Source organism: Carcharodon carcharias (assembly GCF_017639515.1).
Source record: "Carcharodon carcharias isolate sCarCar2 chromosome 39 unlocalized genomic scaffold, sCarCar2.pri SUPER_39_unloc_1, whole genome shotgun sequence".
Classification (NCBI taxonomy): Eukaryota; Metazoa; Chordata; class Chondrichthyes; order Lamniformes; family Lamnidae; genus Carcharodon; species Carcharodon carcharias.
The window spans coordinates 1,290,442-1,318,164 of record NW_024470814.1 but is presented as its reverse complement, the minus strand read 5'-3'; the positions used below and the strand labels follow the sequence as shown (position 1 = coordinate 1,318,164).

Genomic DNA, 27,723 nt, shown 5'->3' with positions numbered 1-27,723 from the left:
TAAACACACGCATTAAGGTACCAACAGGGGATGATCTAAGGTAGCAGCGAAACCCACCGATGTAATGCATGTGGACATAGGCGGTCTTTATGTTGACAGGAATGTGAAGTTAGGAGTTGCCTTATCAGGTTGATGAACTTCCTCTAGCACCCTGATTAAAGTGCATCGACTTGAAAGCTTAACTGCGTTTCCCTGTGCTCAGGTGCTGGCAAAGCTCCTGAGCATTTAAATCAGAGTCTGTTTCAATACAGAACTGGGTGCCGATTCGCTATGAGACTTCTTCATTCGACCTGGGAAAGCCTACAATTACTCTCAATAGTCACAATTTTACTCAAGCCCAAGCAATAATTAAAAAAAAACTATTTGCACAATTTATAACCTATTATTTCTCTGTATAACTCATGCAAGTCTTGCTCATTCTCAGCTGAGTCAAGGTGGGGCAAGAATGCTATCAGTGCTGTTGGACTCTATTACCGCTCTTAATATTCCCTATACCTGGAATTCTAATATTTCCTGTGGATATCAGATATATGTATTCGCTATGTTGATTTCAATTTGAATAAACATCCAACTTCTAATGCAGAGACAAATTAATTGGCGAACCATAATATCCAGCAAATTAACAATCAATAATATAATTAAAATACACATGAATTTAAACATCAGATATTAATGGGTGTGAAAAAAAAACAGATATTGTAATTGCTTCAGGTTCATCATTTGCCGGATTAGAATAATGGGTCAAAGAATTTTGGAAGTGCGAATGGGTTATTCCACTAGTAACTTAAGCAAATGTATAAATGGCTTTCCTTCCGTCGTAAGGTCAGAAGTGGGGATGTTTGCTGATGATTGCACCATGTTCAGCACCATTTGTGACTCCTCAGATACAGCATCAGCCCATGTTCAAATGCAGCAAGACCTGGGCAATATCCAGGCTTGGGCTGACAGAAGTAACATTCATGCCACACAAGTGTCAGGCAATAACCATCTCCAACAAGAGAGAATCCAACCATTGCCCCTGAACATTCAATGGCATTACCATCAGTGAATCCCTCACTATCAACATCCTGGAGTTTACCATTGACCAGAAACTGATCTCGACCAACCATATAAATAGTGTGGATCCAAGAGCAGGTTCGGAATCCTGTGGAGACTAACCCATCTCCTGATTCCCCAAAGCCTGTCCACCATCTACAAGACACAAGTCAGGAGCGTGATGGAATACTCCCCACTTACCTGGATGAGTGCAGCTCCCAAACACTCAAGAAGCTCAACACCATCCAAGACAAAGCAGCCCTGTTTCATTGGCAGCCCATCCACAAACATTCACTCCCTCCACCACCGATGCTCAGTGACAGCACTGTATACCATCTACAAGATGCACTGCAGGAACTCACCAAACCTCCTTAGACAGCACCTTCCAAACCCACGACCACTACAATCTCGAAGGACAAGGGCAGCAGATACAGGGGAACACCTCGGCCCTCCAAGACACCTTCCAGGATATGTAGATACGCTCCAAGCCACTGACTCTCTGGAATTGGAAACATATTGACGTTCCTACGCTGTTGTCAGATCAAAATCTGGAAGTCCTTCCCTAATAGCACTGTGGGTGTACCTACACCACACGGACAAAATCCTGCAACTCCCTCCCTTACAGCACTGTGGGTGTACCTACACCGCAGGGCCAAAATCCAGGAACTCCCTCCCTAACAGCACTGTGGGTGTACCTACAACACACAGACAAAATCCTGGAACTCCCTCCCTAACAGCACTGTGGGTGTACCTACACCACAGGGACACAATGCTGGAACTCCCTCCCTAACAGCACTGTGGGTGTACCTACACCAGAGGGACAAAATCCTGGAACTTGATCCCTAACAGTGCTGTGGGTGTATCAACACCACAGGGACAAAATCCTGGAACTCCCTCTCTAACAGCACTGTGGGTGTACCTACACCACAAAAGGCTCAAGAAGGCAATTCACCACCACATTCTCAAGGGCAGTTAGGAATGGGCATTACATACAGCCCTAGCCAGCGAAACCCACATAGCTTGAATGATTTAAAAACAAACAAAACAGAATAACGACCTCAGCATTGGCGCACAATGTTTAAAACAATATCTAAAACATGCTATTATTAAAGTGGCTTCTCATAGTTGGCTGCAAAGGAGAGACTGTCGACAAAGAGTGAAGGATAAAAAAAATGAAATCTACAGACATGTATAAAAATCTCCCTGCATCAGCACATTCATGCTGAACGATAAACGCTTTCCTGTCTTACGTCTGCAGTGGCGCTTTATTAAACATTCAGCAAACCTTGAAGATTGCTTTATCTATCAGTTCCTAGAATTGTGCTACTCTGGGCACAAACCCTAATCGTTCAACCGTGTCTCTGTGGGGACCGTAATAAAGTGATCGGTTGCTTCCAGGATATTATTAACGGTGGGGGGCAGCCGGAGCGGGGAATTGGCTGGGGGAGGAGAGGGGAATTCAACCAACAATTATCTCATTCAGAGTTAAGCCCACCTGTGAAAATGACCTGAATTAATTCATGATGTTTAATAGCGAAAGGTTCAAATATAATAGGCCTCGTTTCATGGCCTACCGGAAGCAAATAAGTGCAACAATGACCATTATCCTCTTGCCTTTCACTATTTACATCCTTACTCTAGAAGTAAGTCCAGGAATTTGAATTTGGACAGTTTTTTCTTTCGCCATGTTTGAGCCTGTCACTTCATGCAATCGTCTGAAATTCGTCTCTATTATTTTATTGGACGGCGTATCTGCCCTGTCGAAGGTGAGCTATCGATTTCTGTTAAGAATCCTGAGGGAAGTTTACCCAGGTGAAGAAGTTATGCACTGACGCAGTAATGTGCGTTGGCTTTAAGGGGATCGATGATTTAAAGAGTAACGTTAACACATCGAAAAAGTGAGAGTAGGAATGTTTTGCCTTCAAATGAGAAATACAATTATTATTTGTTTTTGCTTTAATTGCCATTGACTCCAGAATACCTTCCTCTGTTTCTCCCTTCCTCCCTTGCATCCTTCTATTTCCTCTATCTTCCTTTCTTGCTTCTTTTCTTAAATTCTCCTTCTATCATTTGTCCTTCTTTACGCGCACAACTGGGATTCATCATAATCTCGCTGCAAATTCATAGGGGTGAAAACGAAGCAGCCTTGCGGAAATTTCTGGAGGAATGCTACTCAGTCTAGAACGCCTGATGCCCACGTTATTCTGTCCACGTTGAATAATATATATTTTTTTTCATTTATTCTGTACATCCTGTGCTGCGTTCCTCACCTTGGCATCGGCCAGAGAAAATATCCACGTTGTAGGCGAACCTGATGCATACTTTCAACATCCTAGGGTTACCATTGACCAGAAGCTGAGCTGAACTAGCCACATAAATAATGTGACTACAAGAGCAGGTCAGAGGCTGGGAATCCTGCGGCGAGTAACTCAGCTCCTAACCCCACCCCACCCACTAACGCCCCCGCACCCCCAAAAAGTATGGTCACCATCCACAAAGCACAAGTCAGGAGTGTAATGGTATACTCTCCACTTGCGTGAATGTGTGTAGCTCCAACAACACTGAAGAAGCCGGACAGCATCCAGGACAAAGCAACCCCGCTTGATTGGCACCACATCCACAAACATTCACTCCCTCCACCACCGACGCACAGTGACATCCCTGTGTGCCAATTACAAGAGGCACTGCCCCTAAAGTAAAGCTTAATGACTCCTCAGACAACACCGTCCAAACCTTCATCCCCTACCATCTAGAAGGACAAGGGCAGCAGACACATGGGAACACCACCACCTGGAAGTTCCTCTCCAAGTCACTCACCATCCTGACTTGGAAATATATCGGCTGTTCCATCACTCTTGCTCGGTCAAAATCTTGGAACTCCCTCCCTAAAAGCACTGCGGATGTACCTACACTGCATGGACTGCAGCGGTTCAAGATGGCAGCTCACCAACACCTTCTCAAGGGGCAGTTAGGGATGGGCAATAAATGCTGGCTTAGCCATTGACGGCCACATCCTTCGAATTAATAATAATAATAATAATAATAATAATAGCCTAACAATTGATTCTGAATCCCCCCCACCAGCAACATGCTGCTATTCTCTCACCCTTTGTGGGCGATGCAGGCACAGCGATCATGTCACTGGTGTTGTAATCCAGATGCTCAGCCTAATGCTGCAGGGACGTGTGTTCAAATCCCAACACTACAGCTGGTGGAATTTAAACTCAGTAGGTAAAAACCTGGAACTAAACGCTAGTTTCAGGATCAGTGACGATGAGGTCATCGTCATTTGTTGTAAAATCACACGTGCTTCCTTTTGGGAAGTCAATCTTCCGCCCTTACCCGGTCTGGCCTTCATGTGACACCAGACCCACAACAAGGCGCCTGACTCATAGCTGCTCTATGAAATGATCATTAAGCCATAAGACCATAAGACATAGGAGCAGAAATTAGGCCATTCGGCCCATCAAGTCTGCTCCGCCATTCAATCATGGCTGATAAGTTTCTCAACCCGATTCTCCCGCCTTCTCCCTGTAGCCGCTCGGTTTAAGTGCAATTAGGGATGGACAACAGATGCTGGCCAACACAGGGACGCCCACATCCCATGAAATGTACATCCTGGCCTCTGCATCTCAAGTATGTTTTGGCCTTTGGCCAGATGCAGCAAGGGTTCACCAGGATGAGAGCAGTCAGGAAATGGCTAAACTGTGAGGTCAGTTGACTTGACTTCCCTTGAGTCTGGAAAATTATTGGGCGAAATATTTGAGGTAATTCAGGTGAATACATGGGTATGACAGCGTGTGTAGGTGAAAACACGTTATTATGATTGGGATGGTGGGGGCTGGGGTCAATCACAAGTTGGCATATTTATGAAAAAGAACAGGGCATTGTCAGGAGGCAGAGCTTCAAAGAACAGTGGGAAGTATAAATTCTCATGCCAGTAACATATTGGTACTGGGGAAGTTTATTTATTAATTGAGTGTCAATGCCATTGTCAGGGTATATTGTCTATTCTTAATAATCCTTGGAAATGTGGCAATTAACCACCTTCGTGAACGGCTGCAGTCCACCCAGTGTTGGTAGACCCAAAGTATTGCTCAGAAGAGGTTTTACACTCGAGAAAAGAAAAAAAAATGCACCAACATAGTTTCAAGTCATGATGGTCTATGACATTTGGGGGATATCGCACATGGTGCAACCAACTTGGAATGTGCTATTGAATGAGCACTGGCCCTTTGCTGCAGTGCATCTTGGGGATGGTTCACACTGCTGCCATAGTTCACAGGTTGTCGAGGGAGTGCTCGTGAAGCCACAGTGCTTGTATGGTTAGTCCACCATGTTTCTGGGCAATGGTAACCCATTTTGATGGTGGGAGACTGAGTGATGGTAATGGCGTTGAATGACAAGTGGAGAATGCTCCATAGCGGTCCTGACTCCTGCCTTGTAGATGGTGGGAAGGCATTGATTTGTCAGGAGTTGAGTTCCTCGTGACATAATTGCCCCCTCTGACCTCCTCTTGTAGCCACAGTATTTATATGGCTGTTCCATTTTATCTTCATGGAATTGTTAAATCTCAGTATGTTGATGGTGGAGGATTGAGTGATGGCGATGCCATTGGATGTCAACGTCGTTAGATGATTTCTATTTGTGGGCAGGCATTTGCTCGGTCTTATGTGATGCGAAACTGAACAAGAAATTTCAAGGCTGAAATTAATATATATATTTTTGATGCAGCAGCCAATTTACCTACTGCAAGGTCCCACAACAATGTGATAATGACCAACTGACAGGTTTTGTGCTATGATCTCTGGGGGATATTTAATGAGTATGAAACTTGGGATAATTAACTTAAAAACATAAGAAATAGGAGCAGCACTAGTCCATTTGGCTCATCCACCTTATTCCACAATTGAGTAAAATCCTGGTTAAGCTGATTGAAGCCTTCATTTCACTTTCCTACCTGCCTAACAAAACACTTCCCTCCTTAATAAATCAAACATATTCTAAATAAGCCTTAAATATATTGAATGACCCAGCCCCTACCGCACTCTGAAGAGGAGAATTCCAAAGATTAGTGACTCTCTGGGAGAGAAATTCCTTCTCATCGCCATCTGTCCTTTAATCTAATTAGTGCCAAGGACCCTTCCACATCCACCTCAAATAGCATTTAAAAAATCAATGCACATTTCATCTTAATGATGCCAGATCCAAGGGTACAGAACTCCAGCAATACTCTACTGTCAACCTGGTTCTATATTTTCACTTTCTAGAGTGCAATTTGACCCCACCATCTTGGGACTCAGAGGTGAAATTGTTCCCAGTTGAGCCACAGAAAACTTTTAGGAAATTGGACTTATGATTATTGGAGTTCAGAAGGGTGAGAGGTGATCTTACTGAAAGATATAGGGCTTTGGAAGGGGCTTGGCAGGCTGAATGCTAAGCAGCTATTTCCCGTCTGGGGGCAATTCTGGAACTAAAGTTACAGAACAGGACCTCTCCCATTTAGGGTGGAGACCATGAGGAGTTTCTTCTGTGAGTGGGGTGTTAATCTTTGGAATTCTTTATACCAGAGAGCAACGAAGGCTGGGTGATTTAATATATTCAAGGTTAAGCTCACCAGATAGTTTGCTGAAAAAAGAGACCTGTAGAAGCTTTTTGTCTTGCACTCATCAGGACACTTTGCACGAACAGCAATATAAAAGGCAAACAACAATTAAAACTGAATGTGAAGATAGTGCTGATAGGTTGGCAGGTGGCATTGCCATGGAGAATGTGCGTGAGATTGTGACTGACAGTTAACTGCCAAGCATTGTTGGAAATTAAAACCAGAGAGCTTGGCCCTAATTGGTCAACTCATTGCCCTAATGAATGCATCAGCGATTGGTTATAAATTATCTTGTTTACATGAAACAGGCACAATTTGTGTACATGTCCTTTCTGTCTGCAAAGAACAGGGCCCTGTCTATTAATATTTGCAGCTTCCAGTACACGCAAATGCACCACATTGCGAGATCAATTGATAATTTTAAATTGTTTGCCAGTGTAATTCTTAGCACTTTGAGGCTTATTCAGCAAATGTAATCCAAGCACCGAATCACAGGTAATGTTTGACACTGTGTCCTGAGTTTTGCCAGCACAGGCAAGAGTATAAAAGCAGCGATATGCTGCTGAGGCTGCTTTATAAGGCTCTGGTCATACCACATTTAGAATATTGTGAGCAATTTTTGGCCCCGTATCTCAGGAAGGATGTTCTGGCCCTGGAGAGGGTCCAGAGGAGGTTCACGAGAATGATCCCAGGAATGAAAGGCTTAACATATGTGGAACGTTTGAGGACTCTGGGTCTATACTCGATGGAATTTAGAAGGATGAGGGGGGATCTGATTGAAACTTACAGAATACTGAAAGGGTTGGATAGAGTGGACGTGGGGAAGATGTTTCCATTAGTAGGAGAGACTAGGACAGCCTCAGAATAAAGGGAAGACCTTTTAGAACAGAGCTGGGGAGAAACGTCTTTAGCCAGAGAGTGGTGAATCTATGGAATTCATTGCCACAGAAGGCTGTGGAGGCCAGGTCATTGACTGTATTTAAGACCGAGATAGATAGGTTCTTGATTGGTAAGGGGGTCAAAGGTTATGGGGAGAAGGCGGGAGAATGGGGTTGAGAAACCTATCAGCCATGATTGAATGGTGGAGCAGACTTGATGGGCCGAATGGCCTAATTTATGCTCCTATGTCTTATGGTCTGATGTCTTATGGGCTGCTTGTGTTCGGCCTGTATCCTGTACATTGCACGTTTGGTATGATCTGCCAGTCCTTGGGGTGTACGGCCTACAGATCTAACATCACACTGGCACTAAAGTTGATATACAGCATTACGTATTTGTGCAATAGGCAGAGCATCTTTTTTGATTTGACGACAGCATTCTTTTAGTGACTGGTCATAGTTTTCTCGTACATGAGAGTACAATCTGGGGGGTTTGGGCGGCAGAAATTGGATCTCAGCGCAGAACCCCTTCAACTATCATCTTACTGAGTGATAGAGCAAGGCTCAAGAGCCAAAAACCCAGTTTCTGCTCCTTACCTTGATCTTCCATGTGCCCCCCCTGGTCATTATTCATTCCACATCAAGTAATAGATGATTGTGTGTTAATCATTTTTATCTTGGATCTTTCTGAGCTCCATTCATCTTTCGGATTATCGGTCTTAAACCCATACACACACACACACGCACACACACACACACACGCACAGGCACACTCACACTCAGAGAAACTGGGTGGGAAGCTGAGCTGTGAGGAGGATGCAGAGATGATTCAGTGTGATTTGGACAAGCTGAGTGAATGGGCAAATGCATGTCGGGTGCTTTATAATGTGGATAAATGTGAGGTTATCCATTTTGGTAGTAAAAATAGGAAGGCAGATTATTATCTGAATGGCTATAAATTGAGAGAGGGGAATATGCAACAAGAACTGTATGTCCTTGTACACCAGTCGCTGAAGCTAAGCATGTAGGTGCAGCAGGCGGTAAAGAAGGCAAATGTTATGTTGGCCTTCATAGTCAGGGGATTCGAGTACAGGGACAGGGATGTCTTGCTGCAATTGTACAGGGCCTTGGTGAGGCCTTGAATATTGTGTGCAGTATTGGTCCCCTTATCTGAGGAAGGATGTACTTGCTAAAGAGGGAGAGCAGCCAAGGTTTACCGGACTGATTCCTGGGATGGCGGGACTGACATATGAGGAGAGATTGTCTACACCCAGAGAGTGGTAACCCTGTGGAATTCATTACCACAGAATGTAGCTGAGACCAAAACATTGTATGTTTTCAAGAAGGAGTTAGATATGACTCTTGGGAGTGAAAGGGATCAAAGGGTATGGGGAGAAAGCGGGAGCAGGCTATTGAGTTGGATGATCAGCCATGATCAGATTGAATGGCGGGGCGGGCTCGAAGGGCCGAATGGCCTAGCCCTGTTCCTAGTTTCTATGAAACATAATATGCACGTCCACAGAAAATATTGTAAAAAGGCATCTTTGAGCATTGCCGGAAATTACAGCACATTGACAGGAAAATTGAGAGGGGGAGTCACTGAGGTAGTTTCCTATTGTGAAGGGCATATTTTCAAACGGAGTTTGATTGGTAACAACAGCCATTCAATGTGGACACAAAATTACGGTTAGTCTTACAACATACTAAGAGGAAAAAACAGAACATTGCAGGTCTCCCAGCGTTATCCGGTTTCTGCAATATTTTGTAATCCTACACCTGGAAACCTCTAACTCTATTGTGCAGAGGAAGGATAAAGAAATTCCCATGAATTTGTTAGGTCGGGTGCCATTTAAAAAAAAATAGATGTTTAGAATATTGAATGCAATAACCTAAGCCTTCACCTCAACCCTTTTAACCCCGCTGCCTACAAAATAGTTGAACCTGTGCTCGTGCAAGTTCGGCCGTTGAACAGGGAAGTAGAACAAATTGCATATCTTGTATAACTTTCCGGATGTGAAAGATCAGATTCTCAATAAGCGTAGTTTTGAAAAGCCCCTTTCTTTCAGTAGCGCCGTGACTTAATGAACATCGAACTGACTCGTATCTCCAGCACATCGTTTCCTTGGTATTGACCTACAGTGTCGGTTTATGCCACGGCATGGTGCTGAAACTATAATTGTCTAAAGTAGAGTCCAATGCTTTACCCAAGCAGGCCTTTAGAAACAATAGGATTCACATGAGCATAACAATAGCACTTGCTGTGTGGAGAGACATTGTGCAATGGACGACAGATGGTGTTGTTTCTAAATAATCTGTGGTGAACAGTAAAAATGAGTAGCCTATTCGATCCCTCTGGCCTATTGCGCCACTTACTTAAATTCAGGTTCCTTTGCACCAGAAGCATATATATATATCTGTCTGGCCCTGCAGTTTATGGACTTCAGTTGCAAAACTTCCATGAAGCTGCACGATAGCAACAATCTCCTCAAACTGAACGTACTGGAAGTGAACCTGTGGGTCTCTAAACCCAAAAATGTATGCGCCTCTAATAACTAAATGAACTAAGTTAATGCCCCTCATTCACAATGAAGCATACCAGGGCATAAAATGGTTGAAAGATACTGAAAGGTAATTTGAGAAGGGGCGAAATAAAATGAGCTTCTTTGTGCGAAAAGCACATCAGCAAACAGAGCAACGTTACCAACGACATGTGGCCCATGACATTCAGTCTTATGCCATTAAAAAAAATCATAAATAATATTCGTGTACAAGATTATGAGGGGCATGCACAGGGTGGATAGGGAGCAGCTGTTCCCCTTAGTTGAAGGGTCAGTCACAAGGGGGCATAAGTTCAAGGTGAGGGGCAGGAGGTTTAGGGGGGATGTGAGGAAAACCTTTTTTACCCAGAGGGTGGCGACGGTCTGGAATGCGCTGCCTGGGAGGGTGGTGGAGGCGAGTTGCCTCACATCCTTTAAAAAGTACCTGGATGAGCACTTGGCACCTCATAACATTCATGGCTATGGGCCAAGTGCTGGTAAATGGGATAAGGTAGATAAGTCAGGTGTTTCTCCTGTGTCGGTGCAGACTCGATGGGCCGAAGGGCCTCTTCAGCAATTTATGATCCTGTGATTCTGTGAATATGATTTCAACTGTACAAGTCTCTCAAGAAGCCTAGGCGTTTCAAGCCTCTAATTTCTCTAACACATTTGTAACACCATACACAAAAAGCTGGAACTCTTTGTCACAGGAGAAGAGTCAGTGAACTTATTTTGCCGAATGAAATTTTAAAAGAATCTTTGAACATATTTAATGCAATAACCTCCGACATCACCCACGCCAATTCTCATTTCAATGCACTGCTTGCAGCGTGGTTTAACCCAGAGGTTATGCAATCCCTACCGATGAACTGGAAAGCGGGACAAAGCGCGGAGCTGTTGAGTCAGGGAAGGCAACATGCACATCAACTGTTGATTAGACATGTCGCAGTGAAAGCAGTGAAGACGAATTGACTGCCTGAATTCCATGGTTGTCCCCTGGATGGCGCTGTGAATTGATTAACAATGAACTGACCAGCCCCTCCAACACAATCTCTTTAGTCGTGACTTACATTATCAGGTTTTGAAATGACATGGGGTCTGAAGCCATAGCTTCCTTTTATAAATTCTATCAATTGAGCCAAACTGACCCCTTTAATCAATATGTCTTACACAACTATAACATTAGAAATTGTTAGGTGGACAGACAATGTACAACAGATAATCAAGGCAACTGTTTCCAAATAAGCTGAAAGCGACAATAAAAAGGAGTGGGACATTCAGCCCCTCTAGTCCATTCCTTCATTTATTAATACTCTGCTTCATCTGTAAGGCAAACTTTTTTGCTTAAGTCATTACGACATTTTCCTGGCTTAACAAAAATGCCTCCATCTCAGTTTTCAAATGCCCAATTATTGGTTTTCTTTCATTTACGGGTTAGCTCTCTAGGCCAGCATTTATTGTCCACCCCTAATTGCCACTGAGAAGATGGTGGTGAGCTGTCTCCTTGAAGAACTGCAGTGCATGTGGTGTAGGTACACCCACAGTGCTGTTAGGGAGGGAGTGCCAGGATTTTGTCCCTATGGTGTAGGTACACCCATAGTGCTGTTAGGGAGGGAGTTGCAGATTTTAACCCAGCGGCAGTGAAGGGACGGCCGTCCCAAGTCAGGATGGTGAGTGGCTTGGAGGGGAACTTCCAGGTGGTGTTGCACCCATTTCTTTGCTGCCCTTGACCTTCTAGATGGTAGTGGTTTTAGGTTTGCAAGTTGCTGTTTCAGAAGCCTTGGTGAGTTGCTGCAGTGTATCTTGTAGATGGTACACACATTGCTGCTACTGTGCGTCGGTGGTGGAGGGAGTGAATGTTTGTGGATGGGGTGCCAATCAATTGGGCTGCTTCGACCTGGATGGTTTCAAGCTTCTTGAGTGTTGTGGGAGCTGCACTCATCCAGGCAAGTGGGGAGTATCCCATCACACTCCTGACTTGTGCCTTGTAGATGGTGGACAGGCTTTGTGGAGGCAGGAGTTGAGTTACTCGTCGCATGATTCCCAGCCTCTGACCAGCTCTTGTAGCCACAATATTTATATGACCAGTTCTAATTGTCCATTTCCCGTAGAATTTGTCGAATGGAGGTTAAGATCACTGCTGACACCTGTTTGAGGAGCTGATGCCTGATTTAACTCATGAATGAGCAAGAATGAAATGTGCATTTTCCTTATTCCGGATTCCAAACCCGCCCCAAGATATCTATTCTTTAAATGCACTTTATAGAATGATTCCACGCACCTCAACCCATTCACTGCTTAATGAAATGGATCCCAAATTTGTGCATGCTCGCTTCTTAAAGTAAATATCCCGCATTGATATCCTTGTGTTGGATTTAATCTGCAACCAATCAGGCCTACGGATCCTTCGTGAGGTGAGACTCTCAGGGATATGTATATGGCAATCATTGCATCGTCCCCTTAGCTGTACTGAACTTTGTGGCAGAGACAAGCATCCCATTAACAGATTGATATTGTACTGGTGTGCACCTTCATGCAGCAAGTTAGGAATTTTGATGTTCGTTGCAACACTGTGGTTAGGAATGCAAAGCAATGTTGACATTAATTGCAAGGGGAATGGAACATAAAAGTAGTGAACACTTATTGCAGCTGCACAGGGCATTGGTGAGGCCATGTCTCGAGTGCCGGGTACAGTTTGATTTTCCTTATTTGAAAACAAACTGGTACAATTGTGTTAGAAACAATTCAGAGCGGATTCGCTCGACTCATTCCTAGGATGGGGCGCTTGTCTTATGAAGGAAGGTTGAACGGGTTGGGCCTATGCCTATTGGAGTTGAGAAAAAAAAAGGTGATCGCCTGGAAACATATAGGGCCCGCATATGGGGTTTTGATATGGTAGATGGGGGAGGCAGAGAGGTGTTGTCACTCGACTAGTAATCCAGCTGGTGAAATTTGAATCGAATTCAATGATGACAGTTCTAATTATCGTTAAAAAAAAACATTTGGTTCACTAATGTCCTTTAGGGAAGGAAATCTGATGGTCTACCGTCCTTATCCGGTCTACTGTCCTTATCCGGTCTACTGTCCTTATCCGATCTGGTCTACATGTGACTCCAAACCCACAGCAATGTGGTTGACTGTTAAATGCCCTCGGAACAATGGCAATTAAGGGTGGACAATAAATGCTGGCCTAGCCAGCGAAGCCCACAACCCGGGAACGAATACAAATATGACAGCGGGCGAATGTTGCCGCTTCTGGTGAGAGACTAGAACCAAGGGACACCAATTACGAATAAGAGGCCTACAATTAAAGGCACGGATGAGGGGATTTTTTTTCTTCTCTCAAAGGATCATGAGTGTGTGGATGTCTCTTCCTCAGGGAGCAGTAGAGGCTGGGCCATTACATTTATGCAAAGCTGAGTTAGACAGACTTGTGAGAGACAAGGCTGCCAAGGATTATGGGGCCAGGTAGCAAATTGGAATTCAGCATACAAACAGGACAGGCAGGATTTCATACAGTGGCGGAGCTGGCTTGAGGAACTGATCGGCTTACTCCTGCCCCTATTTTCCTATGCATCGCTGAAAGGTTCTTGTGTTTGTTACAACTTGCATTCTGTCCATGATTATTTTAAATTTGCCTTAAGTCCACCCCTCACCCACTTAACTATTTCAACTGAAAAACACAACACCAGCTGCCCCCAATATAGCAACGATGGTATGCCTAACTTTATGCTCCCATGATATAAGCTAGTGTTTTATTTGCACCATCTTTCATTAAGTCGGGAGGCTGTGAATGAAAGCCAGGGGTCGCTGCAGTGTCTGATGAAGGATATTTTAGGAGCGCCGCATTTCTTAGGCAGAGCACTGAGCGTGTGCTGCACTCTTAGAAGGGGAACACAAAGGGTATACTACAATTTTGGAGGTACCATCTTTTTGGAAATTTAAACCACTGTTCTCTCTGCCCTGTCAACTGGGCTTAAAAGATCCCATCAACAGCATTTGGAAAAATTGTGTGTCAACTGACTGGTCTCCTCATTAATATTTATCCCACAACCAACATCGCTAATTGCAGATTATCTCGTTACAATGCCATTCCTGGTAGTGCAAGTTTGTGTGAAAATTGGTTGCCATGTTAAGTATATTAAAAGAATGGCCCTGTCTCAAAAATATGTTTCATTCACTTTAGAGCACTGTGGATGGTGTAAGGTCAGAAAAATTCGCTAGATACATCTAATGAATTTCTTTATGACTTCTGCTATGTTTTACAATGCTGGACATGGTATGTATCTCTGTGGAATGGAAAATAGGCCTATGTGCCAAAGTGCAATAGATTCTACTTGCCCACGACATTTGAGGAAATACAATCGATGAAATATTCCCACATAATCCAACCTATTCGACGTTACTGACATCTACTGGCCATAAGAGCGTCCTGAAACCAATGGAGAAAAAAATGAATTACAATTTTATATTGATGTAAAATTCAGCGCTCTCTTTACAAGAAATAGATCATATGGTTTTGGCGTAATTTTGCACCGATTGTTGTTAGTGCCACTTCCATGCTGAACTGAGAAAGGGCTACATTATTGGGGGTGGTGTTTGCAGGAGCAGGTGGACATGAAGGATCTTGGAGCACTATTAAAAGGGCAGCAGAAAAATGTGCCCCCTGTTCTTTCATCCCTCTGGTCATCCCTACACTGGGATAGTCAAAACACTTGATAGAGGTAATCAAGATACTAAGGGGTATTTGTCAGGGTAAACAGAGAAACGGTTCCCACAAAATGGAGCATCAAGAACTAAAGGGCACGCTGATTCTCAGTTGACCTCTGCATCGCCCTCCCTGGGGATGTTGTTCTGTAGCTAAGGGACCGGTAGATATTCTGTTGCCTGATGATGATGAGGCACCCTTGCTGCCGCTCAACCATCATAGTCCTGGTCTCCACGCAGCTAATGCGTAGACATACCTCGCACCACTACCCTCGACATAGGTGGTCATGTCATGAGGCGTGCGTGACTCTTTGTTGGCAAGGCAACCTTGTCTGCGAAAGACATACCCGTCAACCGGCGGTGTTGCCATGGGATGCACAAGTCTGCACCCACTAGGCTTTCCTCGTGACGAAAACGATAAAAAGGAAAAAGGGATGCACAAAGCCGAGTCTCGGATCCGTGATACAGATTTACACCATCAGAGGGAGATCGTAAGTGTGCAATTCCCTTCGATTAACAATGCAGGGAGCAAACAATGGAGGGAGACAGCAAAAAGATGTAAGAGTGAGCAGAATTGGCGATAGAGAGAGAAATTGTATAGGTAGATAGGTAGTGCGGTGGCTGAATAGCTAAAGCCAAACAACAGAGGGAGTTCGATGAAGGACAAGCTGTGAACATTCAATCTTACAAAGGGAAACCAAAATGTGGTGAATAATTAATGTGCCCATTGATAAATGTAAAGTTACAGAAAATGAAGGTTGTGCTGATTATTCCCTTCTTAGGGAGGGTCTTAACGAAGATCACCACTGTAGTGTTTAACACAGGTGACCAAAGAGAGAGTTGGGACATAGCTGCTGTCTCGTGACTCACACCGAGACAAAGTGAGAGAACCCAATGCTAACTGAAGTTCAGAAGCACACACATGGGCTGCACGGTGTTACCAGGGTACAGGGATGTCTGGAATTTGGGTTTTGAAAAGGGAACTGATGAGATGAGAAGGAATGAGCAGAATCGATGGGACGTAGCCAGCAGAAAGAGTGCTTAAAAACAAGTGAGAAATGTCGCTGAAATTTGAAAAAGAGACAGCAGATTATAATAAAACATGGGAACACTATCACCAGGAAGTTCCCCTCCAAATCACTCACCATCCTGACGTGGAAAAATATCAGCCGTTCCTTCACAGTCACTGGGACAAAAACCTGAAACTCCCTCCCTAACAGCACTGTGGGTGTACCTACACCACAGGGAGAAAATCCTGGAACTCCCTCCCTAACAGCAGTGTGGGTGTACGTACACCACAGGGACAAAATCCTGGAACTCCCTCCCTAACAGCACTGTGGGTGTACCTACACCACAGGGACAATATCCTGGAACTCCCTCCCTAACAGCACTGTGGGTGTACCTACACCACAGGGACAAAATCCTGGAACTCCCTCCCTAACAGCACTGTGGGTGTACCTACACCACAGGGACAAAATCCTGGAACACCCTCCCTAACAGCACTATGGGTGTACTTACACCACATGGACAAAATCCTGGAACTCCCTCCCTAACAGCACTGCGAGTGTACCTACACCACACGGGACAAAATCCTGGAACTCCCTCCCTAACAGCACCATGGGTTTACCTACACCACACGGACAAAATTCTGGAACACCCCCCCTAACAGCGCCGTGAGTGTACCTACACCACAGGGACAAAATCTTGGAACTCCCTCCCTAACAGAGCTGTGGGTGTACCTACAACACAGGGACAAAATCCTGGAACTCCCTCCCTAACAGCGCTGTTGGTGTACCTACACCACAGGGACAAAATCCTGAAACTCCCTCCCTAACAGCGGTCTGGGTGTACCTACACCACAGGGACAAAGTCCTGGAACTCCCTCCCTAACAGCGCCGTGGATGTACCTACACCACAGGGACAAAATCCTGGAACTCTCTCCCTAACAGCACTGTGGGTGTACCTACACCACAAGGACAAAATCCTGGAACTCCCTCCCTAACAGCGCTATGGGTTTACCTACACCACAGGGACAAAATCCTGGAACTCCCTCCCTAACAGTGCCGTGGGTGTACCTACAGCACAGGGACAAAATCCTGGAACTCCCTCCCTAATAGCACTGTGGGTGTACCTACACCACAGGTACAAAATCCTGTAACTCCCTCCCTAACAGCGCTCTGGGTGTACCTACACCACAGGGACAAAATCCTGGAACTCCCTCCCTAACAGCGCTGTTGGTGTACCTACACCACAGGGACAAAATCCTGAAACCCCCTCCATAACAGCACTGTGGGTGTACATAAAACACACGGACAAAATCCTGCAACTCCCTCCATAACAACACTGTGGGTGTACCCACACCACAGGGACAAAATCCTGGAACTCCCTCCCTAACAGCACTGTGGGTTTACCTACACCACACGGACAAAATCCTGGAACTCCCTCCCTAACAGAGCTGTGGGTGTACCTACACCACAGGGACAAAATCCTGGAACTCCCTCCCTAACAGCGCTGTTGGTGTACCTACACCACAGGGACAAAATCCTGAAACTCCCTCCCTAACAGCAGTCTGGGTGTACCTACACCACAGGGACAAAGTCCTGGAACTCCCACCCTAACAGCGCCGTGGATGTACCTACACCACAGTGACAAAATCCTGGAACTCTCTCCCTAACAGCACTGTGGGTGTACCTACACCACAAGGACAAAATCCTGGAACTCCCTCCCTAACAGCGCTATGGGTTTACCTACACCACAAGGACAAAATCCTGGAACTCCCTCCCTAACAGCGCTGTGGGTGTACCTACACCACAGGGACAAAATCCTGGAACTCCCTCGCTAACAGTGCCGTGGGTGTACCTACAGCACAGGGACAAAATCCTGGAACTCCCTCCCTAACAGAGCTGTGGGTGTACCTACACCACAGGGACAAAGTCCTGGAACTCCCTCCCTAACAGCGCCGTGGATGTACCTACACCACAGGGACAAAATCCTGGAACTCTCTCCCTAACAGCACTGTTTGTGTACCTACACCACAAGGACAAAATCCTGGAACTCCCTCCCTAACAGCACCATGGGTGTACCTACACCACAGGGACAAAATCCTGGAACTCCCTCCCTAACAGCGCTGTTGGTGTAACTACACCACAGGGACAAAATCCTGAAACCCCCTCCATAAGAGCACTGTGGGTGTACATAAACCACACGGACAAAATCCTGCAACTCCCTCCATAACAACTCTGTGGGTGTACCCACACCACAGGGACAAAATCATGGAACTCCCTCCCTAACAGCACTGTGGGTGTACCTGCCCCACAGGGACAAAATCCTGGAACTCCCTCCCTAACAGCACCATGGGTGTACCTACACCACAGGGACAAAATCCTGTAACTCCCTCCCTAACAGCGCTCTGGGTGTACCTACACCACAGGGATAAAATCCTGGAACTCCCTCCCTAACAGCGTTGTGGGTGTACTTACACCACAGGGACAAAATCCTGGAACTCCCTCCCTAACAGCACTGTGGGTGTACCTACACCACAGGGACAAAATCCTGGAACTCCCTCCCTAACAGCGCTGTGGGTGTACCTACACCACAGGGACAATATCCTGGAACTCCCTCCCTAACAGCGCTATGGGTTTACCTACACCACAGGGACAAAATTCTGGAACTCTCTCCCTAACAGCACTGTGGGTGTACCTACACCACACGGACAAATTCCTGGAACTCCCTCCCTAACAGCGCTGTGGGTGTACCTACACCACAGGGACAAAATCATGGAACTCCCTCCCTAACAGCGTTGTGGGTGTACTTACACCACAGGGACAAAATCCTGGAACTCGCTCCCTAACAGCACTGTGGGTGTACCTACACCACAGGGACAAAATCCTGGAACTCCCTCCCTAACAGCGCTGTGGGTGTACCTACACCACAGGGACAAAATCCTGGAACTCTCTCCCTAACAGCACTGTTGTGTACCTACACCACAGGGACAATATCCTGGAACTCCCTCCCTAACAGCGCTATGGGTTTACCTACACCACAGGGACAAAATTCTGGAACTCTCTCCCTAACAGCACTGTGGGTGTACCTACACCACACGGACAAATTCCTGGAACTCCCTCCCTAACAGCGCTGTGGGTGTACCTACACCACAGGGACAAAATCATGGAACTCCCTCCCTAACAGCGTTGTGGGTGTACTTACACCACAGGGACAAAATCCTGGAACTCGCTCCCTAACAGCACTGTGGGTGTACCTACACCACAGGGACAAAATCCTGGAACTCCCTCCCTAACAGCGCTGTGGGTGTACCTACACCACAGGGACAAAATCCTGGAACTCTCTCCCTAACAGCACTGTTGTGTACCTACACCACAGGGACAATATCCTGGAACTCCCTCCCTAACAGCGCTATGGGTTTACCTACACCACAGGGACAAAATCCTGGAACTCTCTCCCTAACAGCACTGTGGGTGTACCTACACCACACGGACAAATTCCTGGAACTCCCTCCCTAACAGCGCTGTGGGTGTACCTACACCACAGGGACAAAATCATGGAACTCCCTCCCTAACAGCACTGTGGGTGTACCTGCACCACAGGGACAAAATCCTGGAACTCCCTCCCTAACAGCGCCATGGGTGTACCTACACCACAGGGACAAAATCCTGTAACTCCCTCCCTAACAGCGCTCTGGGTGTACCTACACCACAGGGACAAAATCCTGGAACTCCCTCCCTAACAGTGCTGTGGGTGTACCTACACCACAGGGACAAAATCCTGGAACTCTCTCCCTAACAGCACTGTTGTGTATCTACACCACAGGGACAAAATCCTGGAACTCCCTCCCTAACAGCGCTATGGGTTTACCTACACCACAGGGACAAAATCCTGGAACTCTCTCCCTAACAGCACTGTGGGTATACCTACACCACACGGACAAATTCCTGGAACTCCCTCCCTAACAGCGCTGTGGGTGTACCTACACCACAGGGACAAAATCCTGGAACTCTCTCCCTAACAGCACTGTGGTGTACCTACACCACAGGGACAAAATCCTGGAACTCCCTCCCTAACAGCGCTATGGTTTTACCTACACCACAGGGACAAAATCCTGGAACTCCCTCCCTAACAGTGCTGTGGGTGTACCTACATCACAGGGACAAAATCCTGGAACTCCCTCCCTAACAGCACTGTGGGTGTACCTACACCACAGGGACAAAATCCTGGAACTCTCTCCATAACAGCGCCGTGGGTGTACCTACACCACAGGGACAAAATCCTGTAACTCCCTAACAGCACTGTCGGTGTATCTACACCACAGGGACAAAATCCTGTAACTCCCTAACAGCACTGTCGGTGTATCTACACCACAGGGACAAAATCCGGGAACTTCCTCCCTAACAGTCCTATTGGTGTACCTACACCACAGGGACAAAATCCTGGAACTCCCTCCCTAACAGTCCTGTTGGTGTACCTACACCACAGGGACACAATCCTGGAACTCCCTCCCTAACAGTCTGTGGGTGTACCTACACCACAGCCACTGCAGTGGTTCAAGAAAGCAGCTCACCACTACCTTCCCAAGGGGCAATCAGGGATGGGCAATAAATGCTGGGCCCTGCCAGCGAATCGCAAATTCCATGAATGAATGAATTTAAAAAAAAGTTATGAAATCGGATTATGCAAGAGATTCAACGGAAGATAGATATGATCTGTGACCTCCTAGCTGAATGAAGCACGCACGTGGTTCCAATTCAGTGGCATTCGTTTCACAACGGTTTCACGTCCTGAGCAATGCCCCTGTGCACATGATATAGGCCGCCCCGCCCTCCTCAACCTTCTCCCATTCACCCTCCTCCTCCTCCCGAAAGTGGATAAGCTCATTGCATGTCGGCAGACATCAATGCTTTTTGTGAGTGCTAGGCAGCAGAGCTGACACCGCCATCATTGCTATAGAGGGATTCCAACAGAAGTAGAGATAACGTTTTGGCTGAGTACAGGGAGCAAGACATCGAGGAAGCAACAAATAAGGAGATAAAAACAAAAATAAGGAGATAATGGTGCGCCTGAATACAGGGAACAATACAGAGAGGAACCAGTAGAGTGAAGAGATAAATGCATATATTTATACACGGAAAGCCTCGGGGGAATATTTGTACAGTTGAGGATGTTTTGGCTAAATCTCCATTAGCATAGCCATTGATTTCATTCAATATAATATTATATATATTATATATATCAATATATAATATATATAGTTCTGTCGAAGGGTCATGAGGACTCGAAACGTCAACTCTTTTCTTCTCCGCCAATGCTGCCAGACCTGCTGAGTTTTTCCAGGTAATTCTGTTTTTGTATTGATTTCATTCATTTGTGTGAATTTCTCTGTTCTGTTTTGCTTCATATACATTTTCAATTGGCGAGCTGATTACTGCAGTCTGACTGAGGTATAGTGACGCACATAGACACAAAGCGAGAGAGCATGATACTTACTGAGGTTCAGCAATATACGGAAATAAGCGCACACAGAAACTCCAGACAGAGAAAGTCCAGACTGTATGTTGACACCTGGTGATATGGCGATGGGAGGATCTGGGAATTGTTAAGGGAGTAGTGGGGCATTACAAATAATGAGAGTCGGGGGTGCTGGTTAAGGAAAAATTAAGTTTGAAAAAAAAGTGTTGATAGGGAAGTAAAACGAAATATTGCCTATATTACTAATGTTATTTCAATGTACGCGATTGAATACAAGGAGCATTTGAACAATACACATGTTAACAAATGGTGTCATGGAATGTGTGTTGCAGGCAGCTCCATAATATGTTACCCATCCCCGCTGGCCCTTGAGGAGCTGGTGGTGAGCCACCTTTTTGAACTAATGCAGTCGAATGAGGTTCCCCATCGTGGGTCAGCTTCTCTGTGTGGACTCCCATGGTTGATCAGCCCAATCCCAGCCTGTACCGACAGGACACAATGCACCTGTGGAAATAATTGAAGCACTGTTCTGTGAATCAGCATATTCCTGTCTGAAATCTACGGTAAGTCAAAACTGACTGCACAGGGAACTGAGGGCCACGTGGTTAATCAACTTTTTAACTTTACGTACTAAGTAAGACTATCTCCAGTAAGCAGCCCTTAAAGCAGTAAGCCAGCAGTAGAGACGTAGCACAGCAGCTGAAGCGTACCATTTCGGACACTGCCACATTGTCAATGCTTCATCTCCGCAACGGCCCCCGGTCTCCCAATTGGGGGCTAGAAAAATCTTGTTGCATACACTTGCAGTTTCCTGTCGTCTTTAAATCATGATTATTTGCCTTTAATTCAACTCACGAATGTACTTGAAAAACAATAGCATTCCTATTACTGACGGTTGGGGAAGCACCATTACATACCGCCCTCTTGCGAAAAAAGCCCGAAACAATTCCCAGCTTTCGACCATATTTTCAACCCGGCGACGATTGTCCCTTTTATCTCTTGGGGTTCATTTTTCTTGTTTTAACAAGTCTGAATATAATATTCAAAAAAAAAATCAAAAGCCATTTCAAACACGATTCACGCAACCTTCAACGCACCGCCCTCACCCACTCTCTCGGATACCTCGTCAAAAATCATTCAATTAGTCGAAAATGAAGGGGGTTTTTTTGTTGAACGTAGCCACGCATTTTCCGTTGTTATTTCATAGGTTTATGGCGTCACCAGTGAAATCAGCATTTTGCTGCCATCAATCGGCCATTTCAGAGGGAAGTTAAGTGACGTCTGTACCATGTGATGCAGGAGTCACATACAAGCCGGGCCAGGTAGGCACAGCTGTTAAAGGTCTCGACCTCATAAGTGCACCCGATTTTTTTTTTTTAGTTGCAAATGGTCAACAATACTGAGACAAATTCCACCAAGGCAGTTGGAAGATGGGAACATTGGACTTTGGAGCAGAAATAAGCCTGCTCCGCCTTTCAATGATATGGTAGCTGATCTGGTTGTGGTCTCAACTCCACGTTTGCTGTCCTCCCATCCGTAACACTTGACTCCCTTGTCTACCAAAGTAAGTATTGAGCTCACCCTTCAATATGGTCAATAGCCCCAGCCTCCACTGCCCTCTGGGATAGAGAATTCCACTGATCAAAGACCCTCAGAAAAATAAGCTGAACTCTACTTTAAAAGGAGCAACTTTTGTTCTTAAACCACGCCCCTTAGTTCTCCTCTCCCCCACAATTGGAGGCATCCTTCTGCTATCTACCCTGTTAGGTCCCCTCAGAATGGTATATGTTTCAACACAATCAAGCACCATTCTTCTAAATTCCAATGGATGTCCTATGCTGTATCATTATTTGCCCGATCAAAACATTTACCAACAATCTTTAACATAAGAAGTACATTATTGATGTAGTAATAACTATTTCAACCATCTCTATGGTTACTCAGCTTGTGTTAGATATGGTAACTTTATTCATAGAATGTGTGTGTAAGTGCATGACAAAAACCGTACACTTTTGGTGTTCTGTAATGTGCGATACAGATCAGTCTATAAGTCCAATGCAGTGCATGAGCTGCCTCGCTATCCTCGTCATTTCAGGTTATATTAACATCGTACATTCACATTTCTCGTCAAGCATACTTTGGTGCGTAACGGTCAAGGCCTTTTAATAATTTACAGCGACCACCACCTTCCCCCGTACTTTAAATTTGAGGAGAGATCCTCAAAACAGCTTCCCAAGCCTCACTGCCCCCTTATAGAATGTAGTTCTGGCCCTTAGATTGTGACAGTCTACAAGGCTCTGTCGCGGATAGCTCTTTATACAGGAGTGTGGGCAGACCAAAATGCATCCCCGATTTTATTCACTTTACCACCTCCCCACCACACACAAAAAGATACAGTTCTCAAATTTATGGAAGTGCATTTCAAAACTTTCAAATTGAAAGTTACCAAAAGTGCAATAAAATTCGAATTATCTCCACACAGCATGTTGCAGTCCTCGGTTCCTCTATAATATTACATTCCCACATCAGGCATGCAGCCTGAGAGAACAAAGAACAAAGGAAAGTACAGCACAGGAACAGGCCCTTCGGCCCTCTAAGCCTGCGCTGATCATATTGCCCGTCAACTAAAACATTTTGCACTTCCGGGGTCCGTATCCCTCTATTCCCATCCTATTCATGTATTTGTCAAGCTGTCTCTTAAACACCACTATCGTACCTGCTTCCACCACCTCCTCTGACAGCGAATTCCAGACACTCACTACCCTTTGCATTAAAAACTTGCCCTGCACATCTCCTCTATAGTTTTCTCCTCTCACCTTAAATCTATGTCCCCTAGTCATTGACTCTTCCACCCTGGGGAAAAGCTTCTGACTACCTACTCTGTCCATGCCACTCATAATTTTGTAAACTTCTATCAAGTCGCCCCTCAATCTCTGTCATTCTAGTGAGAACAATCCGAGTTTCTCCAACCTCTCCTCATAGCTAATGACCTCCAGACCAGGCAGCACCCTGGTAAACCTCCTCTGCACCCTCTCCAACGCCTCCATATCCTTCTGGTAATGTGGCGACCAAAATTTGCCAGCAATATTCCAGGTGTCATTCCATTTTTTTTGATAAGTATGTTAAGTGCAATAGAATTCAACTTCCGCTCATGCAACGTGTTCCTCTCTGAGTGGCCTCAGTATAACTTCAATGCCCTTGATATTGACAAGACACATTCAATATCAGACATACAGCCCAAGGGATTCTGCAATTTTCCCAGCCTTTCACCGACCTTTTCCAATTGAGCCTCTAAGGCAGGCTGCCCATAACCTTAGTGCATCGCCCCTGGCTAGGCATTTTTTTTTTGTTTAATAGTAATTTTCTGGCACTTTTAAATAACATGGTTAGAAGAGACAGTGGAATAAAGCTGGAACAGAGATGTAAATCTCACTGGTATCCATTATCAGGTCATGACATTAACCAATTGCAACAGGTAATTTCCAACATTAAAAACAAATTGTACATAACGCACGCTTCTATTGTCAGTTTGAATTCACAACAATCATCAGAGGACACTTTTTAAACCCTTCATTGGACCTGGAATCTCAATTAATCAAGGCTTCTTCTGCCAAATTTCCCACATGTCCCTTATTTTGGTTACATTCAGCTGTTTTAAATGCTCTTCAATATGCTTGGATTGGGGGAAGGTTGCAGCATTGGCAGTTTTGAAGGCTTCCCAGCTCTCAGCTCTGCGTTGTGTCGCATGATCTCTTATCCTGCTCCACTGTCATCAAGGGGCGGCTCATCCGTTACTCTGTCTCCCTTTTGATCTCCATCCTTTTAATTACATTACGTATCATTTGCCAGTTATTTTTTTTTTCTAGGCTATCTGGAATTTCCTGTCCACAGTTTGCTTGGAACTCCTTTCCGAAGCAAAACTGCTGTCAGAAACATTTTGCCACAACTTTACCGGCCTCTCGCTCTATTCCACCGCCCAGCTAGGCATTTAGATGCACGGGAGTTTCCTCACTGAGCATCTCCGCCTCACTATCACGCTCTCGTACTTTACAGCGCTCCTTAATGCCTGCCCCATTTGCCTAACTCTGCCCTCTTTTGGCCAGTGAAGGACTTTGGAATGACTTTGGATGTTCAAGGCGCTATTTAAATTCACCTTGTGTGCGTGACGCTGCTTGAGCGTACGTTGCTTGCTCCTCCCCCTTTGACAGCAGCAGTTCCCTTCCCTCCCCACCCCCAATCTGAAATTCAGGCTGCAGCCCTCCTCCAACGCTGCTGGCTGGTTCCCTGTGTGTACGCGGCTGTTGAGAGGTCGAATACATCAGGGAGCAGTGAGATCCTGGGCCCGAGTGAAGCAACGAAAAAAAGGAAACCCCTCAGCTCCGAAAGCAGCTAGTGAGCACACACACAGGCAACCTCGCTCTTGCACTTCATTGTTGCGTTTATGTGGACTGTGTAAATCTTTCGAGTACAAACCCGTTTCCATCTGTTCCTATTTAGATGAAGTGACATTGTTTCATAGTTTGCCATTGTGAGATTTGAACTCTTGATAATCTTTTAAATGAAAACCAAATCAACAAAATTGGGATAAATCAGGCACAGCCCCTAATTCAGGTCAGCTGTAAAACCAAGAACAAAGTTTAAAGGAAACTTACAAACTTTAAATCAAAATGTGATTAAAGGGGTCAACAAAACACCCCAGTCCCCGTGGTGCCCACCAAGCACGGAAGGCCTCGAGAGTGTCAGCAGACACCACGTCCTCCCTCTCCAGGGACATCCGGCAGCGAACGTAGCCACGGAAGAGGGACAGACAATCGGGCGGGACTCCCCCGTCGATTGCCCGCTGCCTGGACCTGTTAATGGCCAACTTGGCCAGGCCCAGGAGCAGGTTCACGAGGAGGTCCTCCTCCTTCCCGACCCCCTTCCGCACCGGGTGCCCATAGACCAGGAGCATGGGGCTGAAGTGCAAACAAAACATCAATAAAGGTTTTTCAAGTAACTAAAAAGGGAGTGCAGCCTACAACACCCTATGTATACATGGTCCACGGACTCCACAAGACCGCAAAAAGGGCACGTGTCCTGAGAGTCCGTGAACCTATGCATCCTCTTATTATAGGGGACTGCTGCATGCAACACCCTCCAACCCAGGTCCCCGATAGAAAGGGGGAGGACACCTCCGTAGAGGGCCTCCCATCGGGGGCCTCCGCTGCTGGACGGCAACAAGGCACGCCAGGGCGTGTCCGGGGCGACGGACAAGGGCGAGAAAATGGAAGGTGTGCAGCAGCAGTCCGTACAAAAAGCCCCTCTTTGCCGTGCCAAAAGGCACGGAGGGCATGTCCCCGAGGCGGCTCATATTGCAGGGCACCAGCACCCGAGGGAGGGTTCGGGGCTTGGGGCCAATGTGGAATTCCGTCCGAACAGGGGAACGCTCAGACGGAAGACCACCGCGCACCTGGGCCGCCTCAAGACCCAAAATAACGTCGGGTCCGAGCACGACCGTTCTCAGGTCTTGGATGGCATCGGCTGCGACCTGGACACTCACAGACGCGCGTCGCGCCAACTCCTGCGGGAGCATCCAGCCCAGTCCTCTGCCACCCAGCACGTCCCCGATCCTGGTCACCCCTGCGGCCACAGCCCTCCTCTCCGCCAACCACTGAAAAGGACGGAGGGGCGGATTCCTGAGCAGCGGCTCTCTGACGATAGCCGCTACTCCTGACGGGGGAGAGCTGCGTCGCGAGGCGACCACTTTCCAGACTTTGATCAGGTCCTGGTAAAAGACGGGCAACGCCTGCAAGGAGCCACCGAGGCCCAGCTGTTCTATAAACAGGAGCTGCACGTCATAATTCAGGCCGTGCACCTGACGGAAGAAATACGTCGTCAGGGCACACCATCTAGGAGGAGGCTCGACGTAGAGGTATCGCTGCAGGGTCTGAAGACGGAAAGTCGCCACCTGTGTGCGTAGGCACACTAGCGCCTGACCACCCTCCCTAAGCGGGAGACTCAGGACCTCGGCAGCGACCCAGTGCAATCTTTTGTCCCAAAAGAAGTCGACTAACAATCTCTGGATTCTTGTGACAAAGTCCGGGGGAGGGGTCAAAGTGACCAGCCAATAGCACAACATGGCGGCAATCAGCTGGTTTATGACCAGAACTCAACCCCGGTAAGATAGCACTCAGAGCAGTCCTGTCCAGCGCCGCAGGCGAGCGGTGACTTTCGTTTCCAGTTCCTGCCAGTTTGCCGGCCAGGATTCCTCAGCGGGGCAGAGATGGACCCCCAGGTAGAGGAGGCTGGTCCTGCTCCAGGTGAAAGGCCTGAGCTCCTCGGGTAGGGGATCCATCTGCCACTGACCGACCAGGGGTCCAGAACATTTACCCCAGTTGATCCTGGCAGAAGAAGCGGCAGAGTAGACCTCCTGGCACTCGCGCATCCTCCGCAGGTCAGCCGGGTCACTAAACATAAGGAGCACGTCATTGGCATAAGCCGA

The 27,723-nt window shown here is 46.3% G+C and overlaps 1 pseudogene; it reads right to left on the bottom strand.

The window, feature by feature from the left end:
• Positions 1–27,723, bottom strand: part of LOC121274862 — a 45,652-nt pseudogene that overhangs the window by 1,500 nt on the left and 16,429 nt on the right.